This window comes from Grampus griseus (genome assembly GCF_964374135.1).
Source record: "Grampus griseus genome assembly, chromosome: 5".
Classification (NCBI taxonomy): Eukaryota; Metazoa; Chordata; class Mammalia; order Artiodactyla; family Delphinidae; genus Grampus; species Grampus griseus.
Genome location: NC_138998.1, coordinates 60,864,242 through 60,879,022, shown reverse-complemented (window position 1 = coordinate 60,879,022; position 14,781 = coordinate 60,864,242). Strand labels below are relative to the sequence as shown.

At 42.7% G+C, this 14,781-nt stretch overlaps 1 pseudogene across 1 annotated transcript in view; it reads right to left on the bottom strand.

Annotated features, from left to right (window-relative positions):
• The window catches only part of LOC309823123 (5-hydroxytryptamine receptor 3C-like), a 53,264-nt pseudogene that overhangs the window by 9,788 nt on the left and 28,695 nt on the right, over window positions 1–14,781 (bottom strand). The window lies entirely within an intron of this gene.

Genomic DNA, 14,781 nt, shown 5'->3' with positions numbered 1-14,781 from the left:
TTTATTTATTTTTTTGTGTGTGTTAGTTTCTGCTTTATAACAAAGTGAATCAGCTATACATATACATATATCCCCATATCTCTTCCCTCTTGCATCTCCCTCCCTCCCACCCTCCCTATACCACCCCTCTAGGTGGTCACAAAGCACCGAGCTGATCTCCCTGTGCTATGCGGCTGCTTCCCACTAGCTATTGGTTTTACATTTGGTAGTGTATATATGTCCATGCCACTCTCTCACTTTGTCCCAGCTTACCCTTCCCCCTCCCTGTGTCCTCAAGTCCATTCTCTAGTAGGTCTGCGTCTTTATTCCCGTCCTGCCCCTAGGTTCTTCATGACCATTTTTTTTTTTTAGATTCCATATTTTGTCTGATAAGAGAATTGCTACTCCAGCTTTCTTTTGATTTCCATTTGCATGGAATATCTTTTTCCATCCCCTCACTTTCAGTCTGTATGTGTCCCTAGGTCTGAAGTGGGTCTCTTGTAGACAGCATATATATGGGTCTTGTTTTTGTATCCATTCAGCCAGTCTGTGTCTTTTGGTTGGAGTATTTAATCCATTTACATTTAAGGTAATTATTGATATGTATATTCCTATTACCATTTTTAAAATTATTTTAGGTTTGTTTTTGTAGGTCTTTCCTTCTTTTGTGTTTCCTGCCTAGAGAAGTTCCTTTAGCATTTGTTGTAAAGCTGGTTTGGTGGTGCTGAATCCTTTTAACTTCTGCTTGTCTGTAAAGGTTTTAATTTCTCTGTCGAATCTGAATGAGATCCTTGTTCGGTAGAGTAATCTTGGTTGTAGATTTTTCCCTTTCATCACTTTAAATATGTCCTGCCATTCCCTTCTGGCTTGCAGAGTTTCTGCTGAAAGATCATCTGTTAACCTTGTGGGGATTCCCTTGTATGTTATTTGTTGCTTTTCCCTTGCTGCTTTTAATATTATTGCTTTGTATTTAATTTTTGATAGTTTGATTAATATGTGTCTTGGCATGTTTCTCCTTGGATTTATCCTGTATGGGACTCTCTGTGTTTCCTGGACTTGATTGACTATTTCCTTTCCTATATTAGGGAAGTTTTCAACTATAATCTTTTCAAATATTTTCTCAGTCCCTTTCTTTTTCTTTTCTTCTTCTGTGACCCCTGTAATTCGAATGTTGGTGCATTTAATGTTGTCCCAGAGGTCTCTGAGACTGTCCTCAATTCTTTTCATTTTTTTCTTTATTTTGCTCTGCAGTAGTTATTTCTACTATTTTATCTTCCAGGTCTCTTATCCGTTTTTCTGCCTCAGTTATTCTGCTTTTGATTCCTTCTAGAGAATTTTTAATTTCATTTATTGTGTTGTTCATCATTGTTTGTTTGCTCTTTAGTTCTTCTAGGCCCTTGTTAAACATTTCTTGTATTTTCTCCATTCTATTTCTAAGATTTTGGATAATCTTTACTATCATTATTCTGAATACTTTTTCAGTTAGACTGCCTATTTCCTCTTCATTTGTTTGGTCTGGTGGGTTTTTACCTTGCTCCTTCATCTGCTGCATATTTCTTTGTCTTCTCATTTTGTTTAACTACTGTGTTTGGGGTCTCCTTTTTGCAGGCTGCAGGTTCGTAGTTCCTGTTGTTTTTGGTGTCTGCCCCCAGTGGGTGAGGTTGGTTCAGTGGCTTGTGTAGGCTTTCTGGTGGAGGAGACTGGTGCCTGTGTTCTGGTGGTTGGGACTGGATCTTGTCTTTCTGGTGGGCAGGGCCACGTCTTGTGGTGTGTTTTGGATGTCTGTGAACTTAGTATGATTTTAGGCAGCCTCTCTGCTAATGGGTGGGGTTGTGTTCCTGTCTTGCTAGTTGTTTGGCATAGGGTGTCCAGCACTGGAGCTTGTTGGCTGTTGGGTGGAGCTGGGTCTTAGTGTTGAGACGGAGATCTCTGGGAGAGCTCTCGCCGATTGATATTATGTGGGGCCGGTAGGTCTCTGGTGGTCCAATATCCTGGACTCGGCTCTCCCACCTTGGAGGCTCAGGCTTGACACCAGGCCGGAGCACCAAGACCCTGTCAGCCACGCAGCTCAGAAGAAAGGGAAGAAAAAAATCAAATCAAGTCAGATTAAAAGAATAATAATAATAAAATGTAAAAATAATAAAATTTTAAAAAAAGAGAGCAACCAAACCAATAAACAAATCCACCAATGATAATAAGCACTAAAAGCTAAACTAAGATAAACATACAAATCAGAAACAAATCAGTCACAGACAGCAAACCCTAAGTCTACAGTTGCTCCCAAAGTCCACTCCCTCCATTTTGGGAACATTCATTGTCTATTCGGGTGTTCCACAGATGCAGGGTTCATCATGTTGATTGTGGGGATTTAATCCGTTGCTCCTGAGGCTGCTGGGAAAAATTTCCCTTTCTCTTCTTTGTTTGCACAACTCCTGGCATTCAGCTTTGGTTTTGGCCCTGCCTCTGCATGTAGGTCGCTCTCAGGCATCCGTTTCCTGCCCAGACAGGAGGGGGTTAAAGCAGCGGATGAGTAGGTCTCTCTTGCTCTCTCAGGCCGGGGAGAGGGAGGGGTACAGTAGTCATAATTGGAATGTGGGGTGAGCCTGCAGTGGCAGAGGCTGGCATGAAGTTGCAACAGCCAGCGGTGCACCATGTGTTCTCCCAGGGAAGTTGTCCCTGGATCTTGGGACCCTGGCAGTGGTGGGCCAGGGGTGTGGGTAGTGACCTGTGCTTGCACACAGACTTCTTGGTGGCAGCGGCAGCAGACTTAGCGTTTCTTGCCTCTCTCTGGGGTGCAAGCTGGTGGCCACGGCTCGCGCCTGTCTCTGGAGCGTGCTTAGGTGGTGCTCTGCCTTCTGTGGGCACGTGGGGAAGGAATCCCCTCTCCTCGCATAACCTGAAACAATGGTCTCTTGCCTCTTAGGCAGGTCCAGGCTTTTCCCCAGACTCCCTCCTGGCTAGCCGTGACGCACTAGCCCCCTCAAGCTCTGTTCACACAGCCAACCCCAGTCCTCTCCCTGGGATCTCACCTCCGAAGCCCGAGCCTCAGCTCCCAGCCCCCACCCACCCCGGTGGGTGAGCAGACAAGCCTCTCAGGCTGGTGAGTGCCGGTTGGCACCGATCCTCTGTGCGGGAACCTCTCTGCTTTGCTGTCTGCACCCCTGTTGCTGTGCTCTCCTCCGTGGCTCTGAAGCTTCCCCCACCCCCACCCGCCGTCCGCCAGTGAAGGGACTTCCTAGTGTGTGGAAACCTTTCCTTCTTCACAGCTCCCTCCTAGAGGTACAGGTGCCGTCCCTATTCTTTTGTCTCTGTTTTTTCTTTTTTCTTTTGCCCTACCCAGGTATGTGGGGAGTTTCTTGCCTTCTGGGAAGTCTGAGGTCTTCTGCCAGCATTCAGTAGGTGTTCTGTAGGAGTTGTTCCACATGTAGATGTGTTTCTGATGTATCTGTGGGGAGGAAGGTGATTTCCATGTTTTACTCCTCCGCCATCTTGAAGGTCCCCCCTATTGATCATCTTATATAAAAATACCTAAAATGATGAATTAGGGACCATTTTCAAGTAAAACAATAAAAATGATAGTAGTTAAAATAACCAGGGTTGCAGGTTTTCCAATGCTTATGGCTTTTTAACAAGCCATACAAGAATCACATATTTTTTCAGCATGAACATTGGGTCTCTTTCTACCTTCAGAATTCTTTATGTGTACAGGGTACTTTTCACATTGGCCAGTCCTGCATCTCAGACAAATTAGTAAGCATCTGGAATGCTTGTTTAGGAGGCATACTAGCTTAGGCTAGCTCTCACTTAGAGTTAATGCCAGGGCAGAGTTCCCTGTTACAAATGTGGTTTGGACATCCCTCCTGGGTATGCCTGCCTCCTCCTTCTCTTCTCCACTAGGCTCTCAGATAGGGGACGTTAGCTATATTTAGACAGAGCTGCAGTAGCTGGATTATCATTTTCTGAGCCCATTAGGAATAGTTGTCCTCAGCATTCTCTGGAATATCCTGGGGAGTCTCTAAGACTCCCATTTTAGCTCCAGATGCATGTCTCTCCTAAGCCAAGCTGTGGGCTTTCATGGTGACTCAGAACTAGGAGATGGTTCAGCAACTCTTAGCTGATTCAGGGGTCATCATGGAAGGGTCAGGGACTTCCTCCACTCTCAGCTTTCTCTGGGCATCTTTGGAGCCTCCGTCTTGGGTTCATATATCTTTAGGATTCTTGGGCACTCAGTCATAGCACCTAAAAAACAGCAGCTCTGAATTTGGGCTTTAGCTGCCTCCTTAGTCAAATATGGGGCCAGTTAGGACTCCTGTGAACCTGGGATTGCCTAGAGCAGAGTTTCTCAACCGCAGAACTGTTGGCACTGGGTGCTGGATAATCCTTTGTCTGGAGGACTGTCCTGTGCACTGTAAGATATTTAGCAGCATCTCTGGCCCACTAGATGCCAGTTCGACTCCCCACCCCAGTCATAACCTTAATAACGTCTGCAGACATTGCCAAAGGTCCATTTGGGGGTAAAATATCCCACAGCCTGAGCACTGGCAACTTGGATTCCTAGAGATTTAACTTTTCTTTTTCTTTTTCTTTTTTTTTTGTTCCCTGACTAGGGATCAAACCTGGGCTCTGGCAGTGAAAGTACCGAGTCCTAACCACTGGACTGCAAGGGAATTCCCAACACTTAAAAAAAAAAATCCCAAATGATTATAGGATGGTCACTGTGTCCTCTCCTCTCATTCCTTGTCCTGACTGGCTGGGCAATTTCTGGCCTATCTTCATGGAACTCCCAGCATGTACAGTGAGCCGACACTTGCACATCCTTTTCGGGCTTCTTAGTATTGGTGTCTGGTGTCTCCATGGCTGTACTCTGGGGAATCAGGAATAGGCAGGTTGGGCACTAGATTCCCTATGGCTTTGGATATTAAGACCAGAGGCACAGACACTGGATTTAGGAGCCCAGGTGAGAAACAGTGTCTGAGGCTCAGAGGCTCCAGCACCCAGGCCAGTCAGCAGGGTCTGTGTGAATAGCCTTGAGAGCCTGCTCTCCTCCAAGATGAGGGCAGGCGTCACCTTCATCCTGATTCTTAAGCCCTATGCAGACACTAGACAGTAAAGAATCTCTCAAGACTGTATAGTACCATCGAAGCCCCCGGGGTTCACATCCGGTCACCTCCTTAATGGTCTCACTCCTAGTCTGGCTTTTTCTAACTTATCCTCCACTGTGTAGGCTGTGTAATTTGAAATGCAGAGCTGACCATGTCCTTCTTATACTTGATATCTTTCACTGGCTCCCGTTTTCTATAGCAGTTACGTTAAGATTGCTGAATCTGAGAATTTGTATTTTCAACAAGTTTTGCAGGTGCTGCTGCAGCTACTCATCCTGGGACCACACTTAGAGAACCACTGGCTTATAGGATGAAATCTCACTCCTTAGCATGATGTAAAGTACTGTCTGACTTAAGTCCCACCTATCTCTCCATCATTTTGCTTTGGATTTTATTTTATTTTTTAATATTTATTTATTTATCTGGTTGCGCCGGGTCTTAGTTGCAGCATTTGGGATCTTTAGTTGCGGCATGGGGGATCTTTTTTAGTTGCAGCATGCAGGATCTTTTTTAGTTGCAGCATGCGGGATCTAGTTCCCTGACCAGGGATCCAATCTGGGCTCCCTGCATGGGGAGCACGGAGTCTTAAACACTGGACCACCAGGGAAGTCCCACTTTTGATTTTACGTTATAAAAGAGTTGTTCTTATCTTTAGTATGTATCAGAATTACCTAATGTGCCTTACCCTCACCACTCTGGCCCTAAATCTGAATCTTAGCCCCAAATCAGAATTGCAGGCAACAGTGCTCAGGAATTTACATTTTAAACTAGATCCACAGCTGATTCTAATGCACGTGGATCTTGGACTACACAGGGAGAAACACTACATACTAAGTAGCACCTCAACATCCAGTATGTGATTTTATTTCTCCACATTCCCTCGACCTAAAATACACATTCTACCATTGATCTCTTGTCCCACTAATAAATTCTTAAAGATTCAGCTCAACTCAAGCATCTAGTCTTCTGTGAAGCCTTCCTCAATCTCTCTCTCTCTCCTCTCTTTCTGTCTCTTATACAAACACACACACACACATGCACACTTGCGTATGTGCTGCTGAATGCTGTTGTGACCCTTACACTGGAAACATCTCTTTACATGTGTGTCTCTCCTCCTGCTCTGTAATTTCAGGGAGAGATGGAAACATTTTTTTTTTTTTTGGTCCCCCAGTGTGTGGCATACAGCAGTAAGTAGTCAATAAATGCTTTTCAATTGAAATGTAGTTGATTTACAATATTAGTTTCAGGTGTACAACATAGTAATTAAATATTTTGATAGATTATACTCCATTTAAAACACTATAAAATATTGGCTATATTTCCTGTGCTGTACAATACATCCTTGTAGCTTATTTATTTTATACATAATAGTTTATACCTTTTAATCCCCTATCCCTATCTTACCCCTCCCCACTTCCCTCTCCCCACTGGTAACCACTAATTTGTTCTCTATATCTGTGAGTCTGTTTCTGTTTTGTTACATTCATTTGTTTGTTTTTTTAGATTTCACATGTAAATGATAACATACAATATTTGTCTTTGTCTGACTTATTTCACTAAATATAATACCCTCTAGGTCCATCCATGTTGTTGCAAATGGCAGAATTTCATTCTTTTTTGTGGCTGAGTAGTACTCCATTACATATATATTATATATAGTATTATAGTCGTATTCCGTCATACCTCTATATCTACATCTTTATATCTATCTCCCATCTTCTTTATCCATTCCTCTGCTGATAGACACTTAGGTTGCTTCCATGTCTTGGCTATTGTAAGTAATGCTGCAGTGAACATGGGTTCATGAATCATTTCAAATTAATGTTTTCATTTTCTTCTGATATATACCCAGGAGTAGAATTTCTGGATCATATGGTAGTTCTATTCTTAATTTTTTGAGGAATCTCCATACTGTTTTCCATAGTGGCTGCACCAATTTACATTCCCACCAACGGTGTACTAGTATTCCCTTTTCTCTATATCCTCACCAACATCTGTTATTTGTAGACTTTTTGATGATAGCCCTTCTGACAGTGGGAGGTGATATTTCATTGTGGTTTTGATCTGCATTTCTCTGATGATTAGCGATAAGGGTTTAATATCCAATATATATAAACAACACATACAACTCAATATCAAAAAAACCAGACAACCCAATTAAAAATGGACAGAAGACCTGAATAGACATTGTTCCAGAGAAGATATACAGATGCCCAGCAGGCATGAAAAGATGCTCAATAAATTTTAGTTAAATATCTGGCCTGTCAGTTTACCATGGATGGGGAGAGAGATGAAGTCACCATTGCAGATGTAAGAAAGGTGATTGGGATCCTCATGGGAGTCCTGAGGCCATATCAGAGAAGTTACCTGCTGTTCCTCTGGTGTGGCTGAGGTGTGGGCCTCCACCTTGGGTGCAGTTTGGTGGAGCTGGGGTTTGGCAGAGGCGCAGCAGCCTCCAGAGAGCTGGAGCCAGGGCCCAGCCTTTTATTTCTGACTGTCCCCTCTAAGTTTCCAGTGAAGACCATGCTCAGAATGGCCTAACTGGAGCTACCATTTATTTTTCTTTATTGCTTTTATTCATTATTTTTTTTCACAGATTTATTGGAGTATAATTGCTTTACAATGTTGTGTTAGTTTCTGCTGTATAACAAAGTGAATCAGCTATATGTATACATATATCCCCGTATACCCTCCCTCTTGAGCCTCCCTCCCACCCTCCCTATCCCACCCCTCTAGGTGGTCACAAAGCACCGAGCTGATCTCCCTGTGCTGTGTAGCTGCTTCCCACTAGCTACCCATTTTACATTTGGTAGTGTATATATGTCAATGCTACTCTCTCACTTCATCCCAGCTTCCCCTTCCCCCCCACCCCCCGTGACCTCAAATCCGTTCTCTACGTCTGCGTCTTTATTCCTGCCCTGCCACTGGGTTCATCAGTACTGCTTTTTTAGATTCCGTATATATGTGTTAGCATACGGTATTTGTTTTACTCTTTCTGACTTACTCCTTCACTCTGTATGACAGACTCTGGGTCCATCCACCTCACTACAAAACACTCAGTTTTGTTCCTTTTTATGGCTAATATTCCACTGTATATATGTGACACACCTTCTTTATCCATTCATCTGTTGATGGACATTTAGGTTGCTTCCATGTCCTGGCTATTGTAAATAGTGCTGCAATGAACATTGGGGTACATGTCTCTTTTTGAATTATGGTTTTCTCAGGGCATATGGGCAGCAGTGGGATTGCTGGGTCATATGGTAGTTCTATTTTTAGTTTTTTAAGGAACCTCCATACTGTTCTCCATAGTGGCTGTATCAATTTACATTCCCACCAACAGTGCAAGAGGGTTCCCTTTTCTCCACACCCTCTCCAGCATTTGTTGTTTGTAGATTTTCTGATGATACCCATTCCACCTGGTGTGAGGTGATACCTCATTGTAGTTTTGATTTGCATTTCTCTAATAATTAGTGATGTTGAGCAGCTTTTCATGTGCTCTTGGCCATCTGTATGTCTTCTTTGGAGAAATGTCTATTTAGGTCTTTTGTCCATTTTTGGATTGGGTTGTTTTTTTTTTTTTAATATTGAGCTGCATGAGCTGTTTATATATTTTGGATATTAATCCTTTTTCCGTTGATTCATTTGCAAATATTTTCTCCCGTTCTGAGGGTTTTCTTTTCATCTTGTTTGTAGTTTCCTTTGCTTTGCAAAAGCTTTTAAGTTTCATTGGGTCCCATTTGTTTATTTTTGTTTTTATTTCCTTTACTCTAGGAGGTGGGTCAAAAAAGATCTTGCTGTGATTTATGTCAAAGTGTGTTCTTCCTATGTTTTCCTCTAAGAGTTTTATAGTGTCTGGCCTTACATTTAGGTCTTTAATCCATTTTGAGTTTATTTTTGTGTATGGTGTTAGGGAGTATTCTAACTTCATTCTTTTACATGTAGCTGTCCAGTTTTCCCAGCACCACTTATTGAAGAGGCTGTCTTTTCTCCGTTATATATTCTTGCCTCCTTTGTCAAAGATAAGGTGACCTTATGTGCATGGGTTTATCTCTGGGCTTTCTATCCTGTTCCATTGATCTAAATTTTTTTTGTGCCATTACCATACTGTTTTGATTACTGTAGCTTTGTAGTATAGTCTGAAGTCAGGGAGCCTGATTCCTCCAGCTCCGTTTTTCTTCCTCAAGATTGCTTTGGCTATTCAGGGTCTTTTGTGTTTCCCTCCAAATTGTAAAATTCTTGTTCTAGTTCTGTGAAAAATGTCATTGGTAATTTGATAGGGATTGCATTGAACCTGTAGATTGCTTTGCTACCATTTACTGAGTTTGTGCCATGTGCTCTATACTGTGTTATGTACTTTACGTAGAGTGTTCATATCCTCACAACTGCTTTGAGAGGTCAGCACTATTACTCCCAATTTTACAGATTAGAAAACTGAGGTATAGAGAGGTGAAAAAAATCTAAATCTTGTTCAGTGCCCATCCAGGTGGATATTGGTAGAATCTAGATTCAAACCCAGGCCAGTCTAGTTCCATTGTTCTTTCCTTGCTCTTTTCATTACTCTATAGCTGGGGAGTCTTGTGGACTAGATTATTAGGCCCCTAGGTTTCCACAAATGAAATCCTTTGGCCTAGACAACGTTTGGCTCCAAAGGTAAACAGTAGGGACAGGAGCTGTAGTTTTGCAAGTCAGATACCAGCACCTTTCACCTTAGCTTATATTCCAAAGGGGATCACACCACATGGCCCTCTGGTGGCCCCATTCATCTGGTATCCTGAGGGATCAGATTTGGGAATATAGCTGTAACCTGGCAAGGGCAGAATTAGCTGGTAGAGGAGGGAGGGTAAGTGAAGGTCGTTCTTTTGCAGCCCTGATGGGTGGCAATCACATACAGAGGGCATTGGCCAGGACTAAGGATCCAGGAGCATGGAGGCAGCCAAAACATCCAAACTGCAGGGTGAGTCACTAGCTGAAGTCAGGTTGGCTATGGTGCCTGGAACAGAAAGAGGGAGGGTCCTGGGACTCCTCAGAGGCACCTGGGAAAAGAGACCAAGACAACCACTCAGCTGTGGCTGCCACTTTAACGGGCTTGAATTCTCTTGAAGTGTGACAACCCCATACTTATCACTTCACTTTTCTCCACTTCATTCTTCTCATCTAAAAAATGAGGGGGTTGTGCTAGAAAGTCTATAATTCTTTATGTCTAGTGCCTCCCACCTAGATGTCGATTTTGCACTCTAGGTGTCAGTCTGCTTGATGAAAAGATGCTCTCTATAGTATCACATTGGCCTTTCTAGTTTCTATAAGCCTATAAATGGTTTTTTAAATCCATGTTTTAAAAATAATTTAATCTGGGACTTCCCTGTTGGTGCAGTGGTTAAGAACCCACCTGCTAATGCAGGGGACACGGGTTCGAGCCCTGGTCCGGGAAGATTTCACATGCCGCGGAGCAACTAAGCCTGTCCGCCACAACTATTGAGCCTGCACTCTAGAGCCTGCGAGCCACAAATACTGAGCCCTTGTGACACAACTACTGAAGCCCGCATGCCCAGAGTCCGTGCTCCGAAACAAGAGAAGCCACTGCAATGAGAAGCCTGCGCACCGCAACAAAGAGTAGCCCCCACTTGCCGCAACTAGAGAAAGCCTGCGTGCAGCAACGAAGACCCAACGCAGCCAAAAGTAAATAAATAAATAAATAAATAAATAAATAAAAAACAATTTAATCTGTGTTATTGGCTCCATTTCATAAATGAAGACATTTAAACTTGTAAGGTTAAGCCACTTGTACAAGTAATGGAATCAAATTAGGGCTGCCAGATCCCAAAGTCTCTCTACTATGCTAGTTTTTTCCCTGCTATATAGAAGGACCAGTGCCAATCGATGATTAAATAAGAGAGTTTATCAAAGGGAGAATCATAAACTGGAGAGGAGGAAAAGGATAGGCTTGAAATGAATTCCGTGACTTCATATCCTAGAATCGGTCTTCAGGAAGAGGAGAGAGAGCCAAAGACAATAATGAGATAATACACTTTAATGCTGTGTTAATATGGAACCAAAAAAATATGTAGAGAATGTGGAGAAGTACTGCTTATAATGGTTTAGAGAAAAAGAACGTGAACAAAAATGTGTGCAAGAACCAAAGGGTAGCAGTGCAGATGAGTGGGCGGTGAGGAGCTGTTGGCAGAAACAGGCCATCAAATGCAAGATGGCCCAGGCTGGACCAGTTACCTGTCAGCAGATTTTCCTAAAGAGGTCATAAATTACCTTGCAAAGCCCTTTCAAAGCTTTGCCACCTAACAAGAGGAAAGTCATTAGCACAAAGTGTGCTTATCGTATGATTCTGTTATAGATGGAATAGAAAGACAGCTACCACATTTGTTACTTTTCTGGGAGCTCTCTGATTTCAAAGGTTCTGTATGATTATCCAGTGTGTGTTAAGATCACATGTTCAGATTTTGATTGTGGAAAAATAAAATCACTATAATTATATCATGCCTTCTTTTACTGAAAGGAGATTTAGTATCTTAATCCATATGTCAAAAAAGATAAAGTGCATATTTACTATTCAAATAAAACATAAAGCTATGTAATGGAAAAAATGTGAAGAAAATAAGTAGAGAAATATGTACCGTGATGATCGGTGGAAAGAACGAACAAAATGATGCAAATGGACCTCACATAATTTTAGAACCTCTTGAAGTCTGGGTAAGTGAGCTACTCAGCAAAGTCAAGGATGAGTCTCCAGGTGAGGTGAGTGTCTCAGGATAGGGCATAGGAGTGGAACATCCTAAAGTATCTGGCAATAGATATCAGCAGCAAAAAGCTAAATCCATAGAGAATACAAAGGAAAGAAGGATTGCCCAGATCAGATTTGGGGAAATATATACTCCAGAAAGCAGTGGAGAAAGTACAGGTAGTGGACTTGGGTGTTATGACTTATGATGAGGGTGGGCAGGAGGGGTGAGGAGTAGAAAAAACTGAGGGAGGGAGTAAAAGGAAATTGAAAAGAAAGTTTGTCTTAGGGACCCTGGTCAGAGACTTGCGCTTCCTGTTTTAATTCTCCTATAGTGTTAGCCGATGAAGACTTGAAGTGGGGGCTTCCCTGGTGGTTCAGTGGCCGACTCCGTGCTCCCAATGCAGGGGGCCCGGGTTCAATCCCTGGTCAGAGAACTAGATCCCACATGCTGCAACTGAAGAGTCCACATGCCGCAACTAAAGATCCTGCATGCCTCAACTAAGATCCTGCATGCCGCAATGAAGATCCCGCATGCCACAACCCGGTGCAGCCAAATAAATAAATAAATATTTAAAAAAAAAAAAAAGACTTGAAGTGGATTGATGTCCCAACACGGGACTCCTGGAGAACCTGTCTGGTTTCATCCTCAGTCTGGAGGGTCGTGTGGCAGAGGCTGAGTCCCGTGTCTTGAGCCAGCTTCCTTGGTTCAAACTGAAGCTCTGTCACCTGACTAGCTGTGGAAACTTGGGAGACAGCTCAGTGGCCATCACTGCACTTCTCTGTGCTTCATTTTCTCATTTATTTCATTTATTTGAATATATAAAATGGGGATAATAATACAAAACCACAGTTTTATAACCTAAAGGGCTTTGAAAACCAAATTATTTTTCATAAATTATTTGGTGGCAAAGCCTGACATGAACAGTTGTGAGTCTGTCTGTAGTTTCATTTTTGCTACCGAGTGTGAATATTCATAGATTTCACTGCAGAAATATTAATTGTGTTTGATTAGAGGGTGCTACTCCATAGCTGACCTGGGGTGTTAGTAACATATAGTACATGCATGATTGTTACCTTTTTAAAATCTGAAAAATTCCACATTTGGCTCCAAGGTAGGTGTGGCTCTGTAGTTCCTGCTTCACAGGGTTACCATAAGGATTAAGTGTGCTTATTCATATAAAGCACTTAGAAAAGTGCCTGTCACATATTAATAGATAAATAAGTGTTGGTTATTAGTATACCTATAGTGTGTCCTTTCTAAAGGCCCACTTTGTAGAAAGCTGTGAGTTGAGGAACTGCCAAAATAATAACAGATATCCAAAATAATAACAGACATGCTCATTTATTTAGGTGAATGTCAGGGCTCCTGATTTAAGCTTAGCTAGATCTTTGACATGCCTGGAGGGCTGGTGATGGTGAAGGGAGTGTTTGACAAGGTTCTAGAAACCGAAGAGCCAAAGACCTTCCTGAAATTAAAAAAAAAAAAAAAAAAAAGCAGAAAAAAAGGAGAATTAAGGGGCACAAGTTTAATTGGAAGACCAGGAGCCTGAGTGAAATGAGCCATTCAGAGTATAGCAGTGTATTTCTGCCTCAGTATGCCCAGATTCCCATGGACTTCTGCCTGAGTCCCAGCAGAAGGGGACTGCAAGGAAAGAGCAAGTTCCAGCTGGTCCTGGTGACTCAGCATCCAGTGGGAACATCTGCACTGTGGGTTCAGCCTTCCAGCGGCCTGGGCTCTGAGAGGGCAGAAGCTCCTGCCGCGAACATTGGGATGGGACCTCAGGCCCACACCACCAGCAGCAGCACTTCTAGTGGACATTGGCAGCCTTGCTGCCCTTTGTGACCAGAGGAAGCCAAAGGAGTTTGAGGAAGAGCAGTGGAGAGGAGGAACCAAGGAATTATACTTTAGTGAACAATACTATGACTTTCTTTTTACTCCTAGCCTGTTATAACTTGGGAAATTTAGGCTTCAGATAGACAGTAGTAGAATAAACTAAAGAAAGGAAAATAAATGGTTGCTAAAAATGAAAGATTGTGTTCAAGTTGTAATTAAGTTGCTCTCGAATCTGTGCTTTTCTGAACCTGGTGTCCAGCAAATCATGCCACAGCTCTGGTGTACAGTGATACAGTGGGGTCTCCACTTCCCCCAAGAAGCTATTGGAAATAATGGGCCAAGAGACAAAGACTTTCAAAATGATAAGGCAAGTGCCAGGAAGGGGGATTTTCCAGTTCATATGGAGGCATTTGTGTTACTCCCAAGTAAAGCAGATGCCATTTTCAAACGTGCTCTCCTTGACCCAGTGTTCTTTTCTTAGCATGATTAGGGACGGATCAACTCTAATTGCAACACAGACAGTTAGCAGAATTCGGGATTATGTTAACACTTTAAGTGTTTAATGATGAATGAGTCATATGTCAGGCTGTGACAAAAGGCTTCACTCTTTAAACAAGAGATGCCTGGTTCTGGCACATTATTAATTTCTGAAGCTTAAATCCGGGATAACTGGATTTAGGAGGTTAATCCCTATTTCATTATAATTCCTTGTAATAGAGTTTGGCCTCTTCTCTCCCCTCTCCCCACTTTCACATGTTGCCTAATAGACTTAAAAAACAAACAAACAACAAACAAGAAAATCCTTCTTACTTTGGTAATGAGAAGTTTCTGCAAGAAGACTCTCAACCTCAAGGGTTTTGAAACTATAATATACTGCAGAGAAGAGCCAGTGCTTTCTGCAAAGGGGTTTATTGGAGGAGATTTGATCAAGGAAGTATTCCAAGAACCTGAATCCTGAGGAACCAGGCAGGCAGGATTCGTGGGAGGGCTGAGGGGAGCTGATGGAGTGCAGGAGCAAGGACCTGACTCAGGAGAGCTTAGGAGACCATTCAGGTCTGGTCTGAAACTGAACAGAAGGGCTGGGTTGAAAACAAGGTGGTTGCCAGGGCTGTAAGGTGGGATTTGGACAG